Below are 15,126 nucleotides of genomic sequence, written 5' to 3' on the forward strand. Positions count from 1 at the left end.
TAAAACGTAGGTCTATGTTCTATTTATCTATATATAAGAATAATAATGCTGTGTCCAATTTATATTTTCCCTTCTAACCACATTATATATATTTATATGATTACTATTATCGTATATTTTATAGAGACTTATATATACATTATAAAAACATCCCACGTTTTATTAACTTATAAAAGTAAATGTTTAACAGAAGTTGGCAAGGAAAATCCTGGTTGTTTTTGACTCACAGGCAAGGAAATCCTGGTGATTGCGTACAAAAGCTTGCGAAGAATTTAAGGACCAATTTAATAATAACACGCTCATTTTTATTTTGAGCAATAACTCGCTAACGGGTGGGTCTATTATGATAACACCCTTAAGACCTTATTCTGCACATCAACCGGCTTATTCTCATAACACTCCTCCGTCCCCGACCGGAACCACATCCACCACCCACCATCCCACCCCCACCCCCAGAGCGCACCCACCCCCGCGCTACCCACCTTCTTCCCTGCACATCCCATGACCCAACCTCCCTCACGCATCTCACAACCGTTGCCCCCCAATCCCCTCCCGCACCATCCACGGGTCCACCTGGACTTCCTACACCACCGGCAGCAGTTTCGCCCGGCGATCCCCTCCACCTTCCTTTGACACGGGGCGTTGCCGCCTTGACCAGCCCAAAGCAGGCACACTCCTTCGCCACTGGATCCCATTGCCTGCCACCAACAGATCCGGCGATCCCTGGCGCCGTGACCCACCCACCGCCGCCCCCCGTGCGTATCCGCCATCCGCCTGATGAGCCCGGGCACCACGCGTCATCGTGCCACGGCCAACTTCCCAACCGCGATGCAACGGTCACCGCCGTTCCACACGCACAGTCGCGCTCACCCAGGCGCCCCAGCAAGCCTGTCGACGGACCACCTCGCCCGGATCCCGCGCGCCCCTGGTCCACAACATCCACCAACCACCACGGCGGCCCGACCCACTCACCTTCTTCCCCGCTGGGATCCCCCACCCCACGCACCAACCACCGTGGTCTCCACCACCAAATCGGGGCCGCAGCCACCGCCGTCTTCCCTGTCTATCGCCAAAGCACCCCACCGCCGCCGCCTCCTCCCACCTCCCTCCACCGCCTTGATGTGCCCTCTCCCGTCCCCCGGCGCCTCCCCTGTGATGGATCCAGCCCCGCCGCACTATCCACCTTCCTCTCGCCCCCAGGCTGGGCCTCATCTGGCGCCGCCATGGTGCCCAACTCCGCTTGCCTTCCCCCACCCCTCGTCCCGATGCACACATCCCCGTCGATGGATCCGGGCGGACCTGTCCCTGCCGCGCTTGCAGGAGCAGGGATCGAGGCACAGACGCCGCTGACTCCCGCGTGCTCCACCGCGCCGGCCGCCCCACCTCTCCCCGTTGGCCGCCCTGCCTCTCTCTGCCGGCCGCCCACATGCCCCGCCGTCTTCTTCCTCCCCTGCCTCCCCCAAAATCACCGGCCTACCAACGGTCGCCACGCCACCGTGCCCAACCCACTACCGGATCCGGCCTCATTGGTCGCTGGATTTGCGCCAGTCCGCCCCGCGCCACCTTTGTTTGGCTCCGCCAAGCCCACCCGCTGGCAACGCACTCATGCAGTCCAGATGTGGGGGTGCAGGCGTGCACTACCTTGGGTACGCACTTGTCTCCTGTCGCCCGCGAACAAAGACATCGAGGTGAAGTTCGATAGGAAGGCGTTTTTAGGTTTTAGATTTTGCCGCTACACTTCAACTTGTGTGTGTCCCGGTACACACCCATTTCAGGCAAAAGGGCAATGATGTGCCCTGCGGCAAGAAGCTTACTTTTTGCGTTTTTAGAATTTGGACCTACAATTTGGTTGCATTTTAGTGTAGTGCAATTCCAGTTTTGGTGCCTCCAGCTCATGAAAGATGTCAATTTTCCAATGAGCATGAGCTGCTGTGCGGGTGAGCGTGGCGTGCAGTTCAGTGGTGCTCGACTTGCGGCTCTCTTTTTGCGGCAGTAAGGTTCTGTAATTTGGTCATGCTATCCAGCGAACCCAGTGTAGCTCTCCCGCTCATCCTCCTTGCGCTCGCTAGCATCGGAAGTTCAGTGGGAGCAGAAGCCCACAAGACATGGTGACCATACTGCAGTACACCATCACCGACATGCGTCGTTTTGCAGCTCACTCATTTATAATTTGTTTCTAGGAATCCATTGCAGTGCACTCAGTAAAGAAAAGAAAGAGATCGTCGTTGTTCATTTGAATTTCATTTTGTTGTTTATGAGAAACTCAGAGAGAAAAAGGGTACTGCCTAGTGCATTTGAAGTTCATTCTGTAGTAACAATGGATGGTAATTTTACTGTGTATCTGCGTAAAAATAAGCAATGTCTAAGTATGGTTTGAAGCTCACTTTGTTCTCTCACGAAGTTTGCCATAAAACTACTTTGGGGTTCACTTGGTGATGCGAAACAAAATCACCTCGGAAAGCAGCTCACTTCTCATTACATGTGGTTCACTTGCTCAGTCCGTGCAGTCCACTCGCCCATTCTATGCATGTCAAAAATAGTGAGTTTGGAAAAAAACTCACGCAGTTCGCTTTCGGTAGTATTGTGGTCCATTTACGGTAGTCTTGAGGTTCACTTTTCATAGTATTGCGGTTCACCAACGCTCGACATGGAGTGCACTCCACCTCGTTTGGGAAAATTTACGTCCCACAAAAAAGAAATCATGCAGTGCACTTATCCATCTGATGAAGTGTGGGTTTTAGTCTAAAGAAGTGCGGTTTGCTACCTCATTTGGGAAATTTACGTGCCACAAAAAAGGAATCATATAGTGCACTTATCCGTCTGATGAAGTGCAGGTTTTGGTCTAAAGAAGTGCCGTTTGCTACCTCATTTGGGAAATTTATGTCCCACAAAAAACAAATCATGCAGTGCATTTGTCGGTCTGATGAAGTGCGTTTTTTTGGTCTGAAAGCAGTGCGGTTTTCTGTCTGATGCAGTACATACGACGATTTTGGGTCGCGAAAAAACAGAGTGTCCGCATTTCATTAAAAATCAAAATTACTATTAAACCGTAAGGAATCAGAGAGAGTGTTCTACATGAAAAAGTTGTACCTCGTCGATATCTTTCCAACAGCGTATAATTCGAATCATCTCGACCAGCGGTTTGCAAAAATTTCATGAAAAACGGTCGCTGCCTCCCGTCGTCAGCCGCACGATTTTCAAAATTAACTAAAACCGTAACGAATCTCAAAAATATTCCAACATACCAAAGTTGCGACTTATCCATAGCTTTCCAACGGCATATCATACGCCTCGTTTCGACAAACAGTTCAAAAACTGGAGCTAAAACAGTATCGAAAATTGAAAAAAATTTAAAAAAACGTAATTCCACAATTTAGTAAATTTGAAACTGCTCTTGAACCGTAACTAATTAGAAAAAATAATAGATATGAAAAAGATGCGCCTCGATGACATCTTTCCAACTGCGTATCATTTGCTTTATTCCGACGAGCGGTTTAGAAAAAATCACGAAAATACGCTCGCTGCCACTCATCATCCACCGCACCGTTTTCGAAACTGCTCTTAAACCACGAGGAATCTCGAAAAGTGTTCAACATGGCGAAGTTGCGCCTAATCCATATCTTTCCAACGGTATATTATACGCATCTTTCGAATAAGCGATTAAAAAACTAGAGCGAAAACAGTACCAAAAAACAACGCGTGCAGTTTTTTTCGACACGAAGTGCACTCGCTTGAGTTGTGCAGCACACTAGGTTCAAACAATGGCGTGCACTTGCGTTGAGCGTGCATTGCGGAAGTGTTATCAGAATAGTTATTCTACTAATATTAGCAGAATAGACTGGCTGACTCGCTAATTTGTTAATTATGTATATATAAAATGTGCCTCTCCGGTTTATTCTTTGATATTAATTGCTCCTTCTAACATAATATTATATATATAACGAGCCCAGCTAATTCGTGTATTTCAAGGAAGTGCAAATAGGCTGGGATTTCTTAGAAAATATAAATGGGCCTGATTGACGCGAAATTATTTGTTCACCCAGCCCAGCAAATGGACTGTACATTCTACAAAACATGGGTTAAATATATGCCACATTTTGCAGGCTGACGTGGGCCAATAGGTCGAAGCCTACGTAGGGCGTTGTCAACTTGGTCAACAAATGATTGTGACATCCACAGCCATTGGATTTATATCCAACGGCCAGCATGCACCTTCAATCTCTCGTCTTCTTCCTCCAGGGTTGCCGGGACCGCCTGGTCCGGCCTCCTGCGGCTAGCGGCTCTGCTTAGCACGCATCGCTGTGAAGCGCTACCCCGCCACCGGCCAGGCTATCCCTCCACCCCTCGACACCTCCTGTTATTCTCCACAGACTGCAGCCCCACGCCGCAACAGAACCAGTTATAACCCATCTTCTCTCAATCTGCGGCTCCACTGCCGCGTCTTCCCATCTCAGAGCTGTTCCCGTCCGGGGCCTCGCCGTCGTCCACCGCCTCACTGCGCTCGGTGCGGCGTGGTCAACAAACGAGAGTCATCGGAAGAGGACTGTACGTGGAGATCTGACGGCTGGGACCCACAAGGTCCATGGTCGCACGCAAGGAAAGTTTCTCCTTATTAAGCTAAAAAATGTTTCCTCCACCTGACAGCTGGGACCCACCGGCTGTATCTTCGCACGGAAGGAAGTGCCTCCTTGTTTTGCAAAAAAAAATATTCATCTCGTTGACAGCTGGGACCCGTTAGATTTGGTGGCTGACTTGTGGGCCTACTAAGCGGACGTGTACGCACGACTTTGTCAACTTAATTAACAAATGATTCTAATATCTGGACCGTTGGATGTTAATCCAACAGCCGTGCTCCTTCTTCAACCTCTGTTCCTGCTCCTGTCTCCCATGGGCGGCACCGCGGCTATGTTGCCGCGCACCCGAACCAGTCAAGTTTCCCATTCCTCTCCATCTGCGACTCCACTGCCCTGTCTTCCCCATCTCCGTGTTGTTCCAGTCTGGGGCCTCACCGTCGTCCACCGGCCTTGGTGCGCTCGGCACGGTGTGATCAACATGGTCAACAACCGAGAGTCATCGGAAGATGACTGTACGTGAGAGGCTGACAGTGGGGACGCACCACGCCCATGGATGCATGCATGCAACGGAACGCGGCGTGGTCAACGTGGTCAAGGAACGACTTCCATCGGAAGTGTACTGTACGTGGAGAGGCTGACAGCTGGGTCCACGGCCGCAACAACGAAGTGCCTCCTTATTACGCGGAAAATAATGATTCCTCCACCTGACGATAGGGACCCACTGGATGGTCCACCATATTTTGCGAAAAAACGTTTCCCCCCTGACTGCTAGGACCCACCTGAAGGGCCACCGTATTTCACAAAAAAAAACGTTCCCCCCGCTGTCAGCTCGGACCCACAGGAAGTGCCTCCTTATTAAGCAAAAAAATGAATACTCCCCCTGCTAGCTGGACCCACCTTGGTGGGAGGCTGACTTGTGGTCCCACTAAGTTGACGGGGATGGAGGGCTTTGTCAACTTAGTCAATATGAATGATTCTAGCTCCAGTGACCGTACGATGTCCATCCAACGGCCATAGTGCTTCTTCAACCTCTGGTCTTCTTGCTCTAGCCGCCCAAAGCAGTTTCGGTCGTGCCGCGTGCTCCTGCCTCCCGTGGCCGGCTGTGATGCCGCAGAGGCCTCATCGCCCCTACTAATCCTGCCGCTGGCCAGGCCATCCCTCTACTCACCCACACCCCCTGTTATTCTGTGGCGACGGCAGCCTCACACCGTAGCCGAACGAGTGAACCCTCATACTCCTCTACGTGTGGGCATCCACTACCACGTCTTCCCCGGCTCCGCGTCATCCCCTTCCTTCCTAGGCCTCGCCATCGTCCACCGCCCTGGTGCTCTCGGCGCGACGTGGTCAACGTGGTCAAGGAATGACTTCCATCGAAAGAGTACTGTACGTGAAGAGGCTGACAACTGGGTCCACAACGGCCGCAAGGAAGTGCCTCCTTATTACGCGGAAAATATTGATTCGTCCACCTGACAGCAGGGACCCACCGGATGGGCCACCGTATTTTGTGAAAAGAACGTTTCCCCCCTGACTGCTGGGACCCACCAGCTACATCTTCGCACGCAAGGAATTGTCTGACAGTCGGGACCCACCTGGTCGAAGTGTACGTAGCGTTGTCATACGGGTTGCAAACGTGTACGTACATACTGGTCGATGTAGAGGCGCGCACATGTCGTAGTAGAGGCGCGCACGTAGCATGTACACGTATGTACATCGGCCAGTCTGCAAGAAAGAAAATACGGTCACGTATGTGTACATACGGGCGGGGTCTCGAACGCCTACTCGCGCATACGTACGGCCATGGCTCATGTACATGGCTGGTCAAAATGGAGAAACAGCGTCGTTGTCGTGTTCATGGGGAGCCAACCGGCTGGGTCGGAACGGAATGCGTCTTCATGTTCATCGGGAGGGCTTGGACGGAACAGGCGATGGAAACAAGGTCTGGCGTACCGCGGAACGGAGGAAACAGCCTTGTGTTCGACCGGCCACGTTCGAAATGGGATCCTGTTCAATGGGAGGGGTCTGGCGTACCGTAAAACAGAGGAAATGGACCTCGTACGGTCAAAACGGGGGTCCTGTTGATCGGGATGGGTGTGGCGTTTCGCAAAACGGACGAAACAGACTTGTGTTAGAGCGCTATGGTCGAAACGGGGGTCTTGTTCATCGGGAGGGATGTGGTGTACCGCAAAACAGGACTCCACGAGATACAGTTCATCTCCACCGTTGACCTCCTCCAGCCTCACAGGCTACTGTTCATCCACCGTCGACCTCCTCCAGCCTCCACGGGCTCCTGTTCATCCAGCCTCCACCGTGCGCTACTCCACCGGCTACTGTTCAACCACCCCTCTCCACGGGCTCCTGTTCAACCACCCCTCCACGGGCTACTGTTCATCCACCCCTCCATCGTCTACTGTTCATCCAGCCCTCCACGGGCTCCTGTTCATGCAGCCCCAACCGGCTCGATCGATCGGGGTCCTGTTCATCTAGAGGCAACGCCACAGGGTCCTGTTCATCCACCCCCACCGCTCACTGTTCATCCAACCTTCCCCATGCAACGCTGACTGTTTATCCAGAGGCAGCATCGATCGGCTTCAATTAGCAGCAATAGCGAAGGAATCGCTCGAGCGCTTGGGTTCAGTAACACGTAGCCTGAAGTGCAATCGCTCGGGTTAAGTTAGAGCCCAACGCCTCACTCGGGTTGAGTTAGAGCTAATGCCTCGCACACACACGTGCATGTGTACGAGAGAAACGCGCATCGCTCGGCCCCCGACCACCCACCGTAACCGCGAACTCGCCAAAATTTTCCTTGCCCTCGCTTCTACCACAGTTTTTTCCGTCATGGACGACACAAAGACTATCATGCACCTGCGTCTCCGGCCCGCCCAGGACGAGAAGCCCATTTTCTGTCATGATTTTTGTCATAGAAGTAGGAGCCCACCACATCTATGATGATACCGGGTTTTGTCACAATTATTGTCATAGAAGTGTCATAAGTATGACAGAAAAAAATTTCATTCGGCCCAAAATGTCATGGATGTGTCTTTTTTTTGTAGTGCCAAGAAGAGATTGCTCAGCTCAATCTAGTCATAGTTGACGCTGGTCTTGCTAATATTATGGAAGTTACTCCTACCCTCGAGGATGAGATCCGCAAGGCCCAGCCGAATGACCCAGTCTTACAAAAACATGCCAGGCGTATGTTAGCAGGAGAGACTCCAGACTTTTCTAAGGATCAGCAAGGTACACTACGATTCTGTGGAAGGATTTGTGTACCAAGGCAAGAAGATTTAAGGAAGAGAAACAGTCCGAAGCACACGAATCTTCGTATTCTATTCACCCCGGAGGTACTAAAATGCACGAAGACCTTCGACAAATATTCTTGTGGGATGGGATGAAGAAAGAGATTGCCTATTTTGTGGCATGTTGCGACATATGCAACAAAGTATAGGCAGAACACAAGAAACCAGCCGGACTCCTCCAACCGTTGCCCGTTCCACAATGGAAGTGGGATGATGCCTGCATGGATTTTATCACAGGGCTACCAAAAACTCAGCGAGGCAATGACGCAGTATGGGTCATAGTGGACACTTTAACCAATGTAGCTCATTTTATTCCCATCAGAACCACATACCATGCCGATCAGCTTGCACAATTGTATGTGTCCAGAATAGTCAGTCTACATGGGGTACCTCGAACAATCACTTCCAGCCGGGGGTCACTATTTACCTCCGCTTTCTGGTCCCTCTTCATCAGGCTTTGGGAACGACGCTGAAATATAGTACTGCTTAGCATCCTCAGACCGATGGACAGATTGAGCGGGTAAACCAAATACTTGAAGATATGCTTCGAGCATGTGCCTTGGCCCAAGGGCCTAAATGGGAAGACCGTCTGCCGTATGCCGAGTTCTCCTACAACAACAGTTTCTAGGCCAGTTTAAAGATGTCACCTTATGAGGCTCTGTATGGCCATAAGTGCCGCACCCCGTTGAATTGGTCTCAAACCGGAGATAGCCGCATTTTCAGAACATATCTCATGATGGAAGCCGAAAAGCAGGTCAGGGAAATCCGAGACCGACTAAGATTAGCCAAATCCCAACAAAAGAGTTACTATGATGCAAAGCACCGAAATGTCAGTTTTGAACCCGGAGAACATGTATACCTCCGAATCACTCCTATGAAGGGAGTCAAAAGGTTTCAGACTCACGGAAAATTGTCACCTAGGTTTATTGGTCCATTCCCAGTTATGTCCAGAGTGGGTACTGTTGCATATCAGTTGGAACTGCCCCCAGAATTGTCAAAAGTGCACAATGTGTTCCATGTCTCCTAGTTGAGATGATATATATCACCGCCCGAGAAAAAGACTGCTATGACAGAAATAGAGTTGGCTAAGGATTTAACGTATGAAGAGAGACTGTTCGGAATTTTGGATGAGATGGAGAGGGTCACTCGTAGTAAGACGAGAAAGTTTTACAAGGTTCAGTGGGAGCACCACACAGAGGCAGAAGCAACTTGGGAACAAGAAGAGTTTCTAAAGACAAACTATCCAGAATTGTTTTCACGAGCAATCGAATCTCGAGGACGAGATTCATCCTGAGTGGGGGAGGTTTGTGACAGCCTGGTTTTTGCCCTCTTTTCTTTTCTGATTTTTATTTGGTTTTGATTTGAATTTGGAGTTTGAATCACTTCAGTTGGACTTAAACACTTGGGCACCACCTTGAATTTCACCCAAGTGACTCATTTCTCTCTCTAGCCATCATTTCTTCTCTGATCAACCTCAAAATAATATTATGAATATTTTTCTTAAATGAAAAATATTTATTTTCTCCTCTAAAACCCTAACCAACCACTTGTGCTCCAAAGCAACCCCAATTTTTCTTGCCCACAAAAATCTGAGAAAATTCACAAATATTCTTTGAACCTTAGGGCACCTCCCTCAGCAAAAATATTGCATCACTTTTTGGAATATTTTTGCTACAGAAAACATTTTCTGTTCTGGACAGAAATGGTAGTTTCTACAGGAACTACCATTTTACTTGCTCCAATGCTACTGCATTTTCTTGTGCATCACTACCTTCCTAGATGATTGCTCAACCCCCAAGCTCAGCTCCCAACTCATAGTAGTTGACCACAGTTAACTCTCAAAGTTACTGTCCAGAAACTTACCTTGAAGTGAAACTCCAATTTACAACACCTGAGCTCGACTCAAAGCATTGGCACAACCCTAAACACTTAGGACTACACGCCGGACATGAAATTGGGGCCAGCCATGGCTGCCGAAGTGCACGCGGTGACCAGGCGTGTGCTCGGTGCCAACCCGCTTGTCGTCGCGCTCTGAGTGCCGCCGAGCGCTCTGTTCGGCGCGTGCTCGCTTCCCCACGTGCCGCACCTCACCAAACCTCGCCACCATCCCCGTCTCTACTCCCTTAACTTCCTTCTTAGCGGTCGCTGACGCCGGAGCTCGCTGCAGCGAGCACATGCGCGGTCCTGCCAACCCAGCAGTGCACCACGTACTGTGTTTGTCGCCACCCCTCGTTCCTGTGCTCGTCTCCGCCCGCTCACAGTGCCCGCGTGAGCTGCATCGCCTTCCCCCTCGCTCACTGACGCCGATCGTTGCCAGGTGCCATGTTCAGGTGTCCTCTGGCAGAGCCTGATCCCCTCACCTTGCTCGGCTATAAATACAGCCCTCCTCAGCCCTCTCGAGCATCACCAACTCATCTTACACACTCCACAAGCCAGTAGGAAGCCGTAGCCCGACCGGGAAGGCCTCGGGCCGCCGTCCCCGAGCTCGAGCTTGCTGGCAATCCCCTCGGGTCGTCTCCACAGCTCCATCCCTCCCAGGCTCGGGCCACTCTTCCAGAGCCTCCACCGTGCTTCAGTGGTGCCGTCTGACCCAGTTGGAGCCACTGGGGCAGCCCCTCGTCGCCGTCATCCCAAACTCCGGTGACCGCTGCTCTCTGCCGCCGCTGGAGAGTCTCGTTCCGACGCCATCCGGCCACCCCTAGCTAACCTACAGGTACGGGAAGGTGCGCCTCCATCTTCTCCTTCGATCTATCCCTCTAGCTCGGGCCAAGATGCTCTCCTCGCTGGCGTGTGCTCCAGCGAAGCTATGTCGTGCTCTGTTTCCCTCTCCTCCTCCCTCTCACCTGACTAGTGGGGCCCGCTATCAGCCACTCTGGCCGCGCCCGAAGTGGTACGAGTGGAGGCGCCCCGCGGGGTTTATGCCTTCGATGTCACCCCCCAGTTTTGTTTTTATTTAAATTCAATTCAAATTTATCCAGAGAACTTCAAACAGCTATAACTTTTTAACCAGAAATCCAAATGAATTGATTCTTTTTTGCATTGTGTTCTGTATGAAAATATCTAGTAGCACACCAAAGTTGAGATTTTTCTCTGCTGTCCAGATTTTCTGGTGAATATTAGAGTGTCTCTTGATGTTTTATTTTTGTGTTTTTAATTGTTTTCAGAAGGTGAAGCTTGCCTTGAGGATCACCAGGAGGAGTGTGAACCTCATCTGCACTAAGGCAAGCCACAACAACATTTTCATGGCGCCATTGCAATATTTGTGATTTTTCAACTTGAATGAATAATTTAGTTCATGCATTTAAATCACCAAAATAATTATATACATTCATTCTTTTGAATGCTTGATTGTGTTGACATGTTTGTCTATAGTAGGTTAAAGTTAACTGAGTTAGTTTAAGTCATTAGAAGTTATCTTTGATTATGAATAAATAATTTGTTTATGAAAAATAATTAGTTTGGATAATATTTTCTTGAGTAAGATAAGAACTATGGTAAGTTATTGTCATGGTTAGTTTGCTGAATAATCATAGCCAGAAAAGTGTTCTGAGTTTCTAATATGTATGGTTAGTTCTTGGTATAGTTGATCCGTTATTGTTCAAATGATAAGTGATGCATGTTATATGAATGCATTTGCATGGCATATCATGACACTGATTATTTTTACTTTAAGTTGAACCTGATAAAAACTCAACTTGAACATATCGTTGATCGGGTCATGGTGCCACTGAATCGAGTTTTTCCCAGTGCAACCACATTTGCCTTTATGGGAAGGCCTTTATTCGGTCCGTTGCCATGCCTTTGGTCGGTGCCTCCAACGAGGGAAGGTTATGGGCGTGCATTACCCTGGCCCAGTAAGCAGATATAACCTTGTGTGCCCATTGTTGTTTTGGTACCTTGTCCCCGTTTGGGACCGTTTATGTTTTTGCCACGACGGTGGCCGTTGGTGTCTTTGGTAGACACGAGGCCACCCAGGATTTAGCCCTGTGGGGAGTGAGTCGGAGTGGCCGGGAGAGTGTCATGGCAATGGAGGGGTTCTATTGGAATGTCGTTGGTCTACCCGAATGGGAGTGCGATGCCATGGGTTCGGCGGTGTGGGTACAGTGCGCTACCTCTGCAGAGTGTATTTAATCTATCAATAGCGAGTCCACGGTTACAGACACACTTGAAAGTAGGTCACACCATGGGTCAAAATTTAAATAATCTTGCACACTAAAATTATATAACCTAGCACTGTTGGAAAGAGCATGGTTGAGAAACCATGTTCATGAGGGAGACCAAAAGGTTGGTCTGTTGTGATCCGAGAAAGTTCACCGTTTGGTTACGTGGTAACCCGTTTGAAGACCAAGTTGTTAGTCCATTTGTGATCCAAGAAAGATTACCATTTGGTTACGAGGTAACCCATTTGGTAAGCAAGTCCGAGGGACTTAAGACACGAGATTTCGTTCACTACATCTCTAGTATGATTTTGCATTAATGAGAATTTGCTTAATATCATGATATTGTTTGTCATTATGTTTGATGCTTGTTGTAAGCTTGCAAGTACATTCAATGTACTGACCTGGCATGTCATGCCAGATTTTAGGAAAGTCTCGTTGAAATGGAGTGTTGTTCGAGTCTAGATCGTGTCCACATTGGTGTCCATGTGCTATGGAGTCCCGCTTCGTCGTTGTTCCGTTGCCGCGTAGTTGTCATGATCAAGGCCCCTTTATGTTCACTAAATAATGTACATATTGATCAGCCGCACCATGTGTGCCGCTTGGCCTCACAACTTGTTGTAATATGAACCATGTTCCGCTAGCATCAATAAAGCGATTGTTTTCTGTACCAAGATGTTGTGTGTTGCCAGAAGACATGGTCTTTGGGTTGGCAATGCAAGGTAAACCAGTTGCTCTGAGCCGGGGTGCCACAACGTCATAGGTAGAAGTGGCCGTCCAACGCCCCGTAGTTAGAGGGCCTTGGCCTGGTTCGGTGTTGACATCATCATCGATACCGTCGATGTCTTCGGACGCATAGTCCAGCATGTCGGTTAAATCCTCGACAGTGGCTATTAAGTAAGTGGTGGGTGGGGCATAAAATTCCCCGCTCTCAGCCCCCAGCCCGTGTTGAGTGTCGTTCGAAGGCAAAGCTTCCGTAATGGCGAGAGACCGCATTATGCCCAATGCTTCGTCTAAGGGCGAAAGCCGGATAGGAGTCTATGGATCTGCAGGGCTGGGTTCGGTGATAGACACCTGATCGGGCCCAATGGACGCAGACCTCAACAATTTGGAGTTATCCAGATGCGAGTCCAAGATCGCATCTGGGTCTCTAGTTGGAAGTTCCATGATAGAAAAGAGTCTGGTGGGGCTGATCCTCCCATCTATGGACGATACGACATGCTTCAGATCTAAGGCCGAGGCGGGTGTGGGTGTCGACCCCTGGACGGGATCTAAGAGCGGATCCGAAGAGCTTACTTCATGAGGGCAGGGGGCGGCAACCGAGGCTGCGAACCCCTTGAAGATCAGATCTCCTCAGATATCGGCGACGTAGTTCAGGTTTTCGAACCTAATCTGGTGGCCGGGGGCGTAACTATTGACCTTCTCAAGGTGGTCAGTCCAGTTAGCACGAAGCATGAAGCCACCGAACACAAAGACCTATCCGGGAAGGAAGGTTTCCCTGGACACAACATCATCGTCGATGAAGAGGCGAGCCATCAATCCTTCTGTTGACAGCACAGCGGAGCTCTCAATGAAAACACCAATGTCAGTGTCAAAACTAGCAAATCTCGGGTAGGGGTCCCAAGCTGTATGTCTGAGGATTGATGGTAACAATGATCAAAGGGACACAATGTTTACCCAGGTTTGGGCCCTCTTAATGGAGGTAAAACCCTACTCCGGCTTGATTATATTTGATGGGTATAGGGGTTACAAGAGTTGATCTACCTCGAGATCGTAATGGCTAAACCCTAACTTGGCTAGCCTATCAATGTTATGATCCTGCCTCCAGTTTGACCCCTCCGATTTATATAGATACCAGAGGGGCCTAGGGTTGTACGAAGTCAGTTCAACAGAAAAGAAATTGTGTATCCGGACACCTAAACTTGTTGTTCACGCACACGGGAGTCCCAACCGGACACGGGAGGTGGTCTTCTTCCTTTTATCTTGACAACCCATTAGTCCGGCCCACATCGAATAGACCGGACGCCCGAGGACCCCTTAGTCCAGGACTCCCTCAGGCATGATGACCACAATCGCCTTCATGAGTCTCTCATAAGATTTCATGGCCCTCCTCAGGAGAAACACAATGCTGGAACACGCCTGTCACACTGGAGCGGTCTAACTCGCCGTTGTTGATAGTCATAGACTTAGACCTCCTGGTTATTTGCCTTGCCAAAATTTTATCCTCGGGTAACTCGTCCTGGGTCATGTAGCCAGATAAGGCAAAGTCCAATCTGGAATAGCATGAAGAGCCACCACCAACTGTGCCTCCAGGTCAGGGACAGCAAGGTCTTCTTTAGACGGTAATTTGACAGAAGGATTGTGTAATACATCGAGGAACGCAATAGGGGGCACCGGCTTATGTTGAGACCCAAGTCGGGACAATGCATCAACCGCCTCGTTCTTCCGTCGATTAAGGTGATCCAGCTAATAACCCTTAAAATGACCAGCAATATTATCAAATACTCGATGATAATCCGCCATGAGCGGGTATTTAGAGTCCCACTTGCCTGAGACTTGCTGAGCCACAAGGTCTGAGTCACCCATGCACCTGACCCGGCTTAAATTCATCACTTTAGCCATACGAAGGCCATGGAGTAAAGCTTCATATTTAGCTGCATTGTTAGTACAAGGAAACATTAGCCTTAAAACATAACAAAAATTTGTCACCTCGTGGGGAAGTCAAAATAACTCCAGCCCCCGAGCCCTCCAACTGCCTAGACCCATCAAATTGGATTGTCCAATATATGTTGTAAGGCTTCTCCTCAGGTGTCTGCAGCTCTGTCCAATCATTGACGAAATCTACCAAAGCTTGAGACTTGATAGTTGTCCTGGGCACATACTGGAAATTATGAGGTCCAAGTTCAATCGCCCACTTAGCAACCCGGCCTGTAGCCTCCCTGTTTTGAATAATATCTCCTAAAGGAACGGAGCTTACCATAGTGATAGGATGACCGAGAAAGTAATGTTTCAGCTTGCGACTTGCCATGAACACCCCAAACACCAATTTCTGCCAATGTTGATATCATTGCTTGGACTCAGTCAACACATCACTGACATAAT

The sequence above is a fragment of the Triticum dicoccoides genome, chromosome 6B (genome assembly GCF_002162155.2).
Source record: "Triticum dicoccoides isolate Atlit2015 ecotype Zavitan chromosome 6B, WEW_v2.0, whole genome shotgun sequence".
NCBI lineage: Eukaryota > Viridiplantae > Streptophyta > Magnoliopsida > Poales > Poaceae > Triticum > Triticum dicoccoides.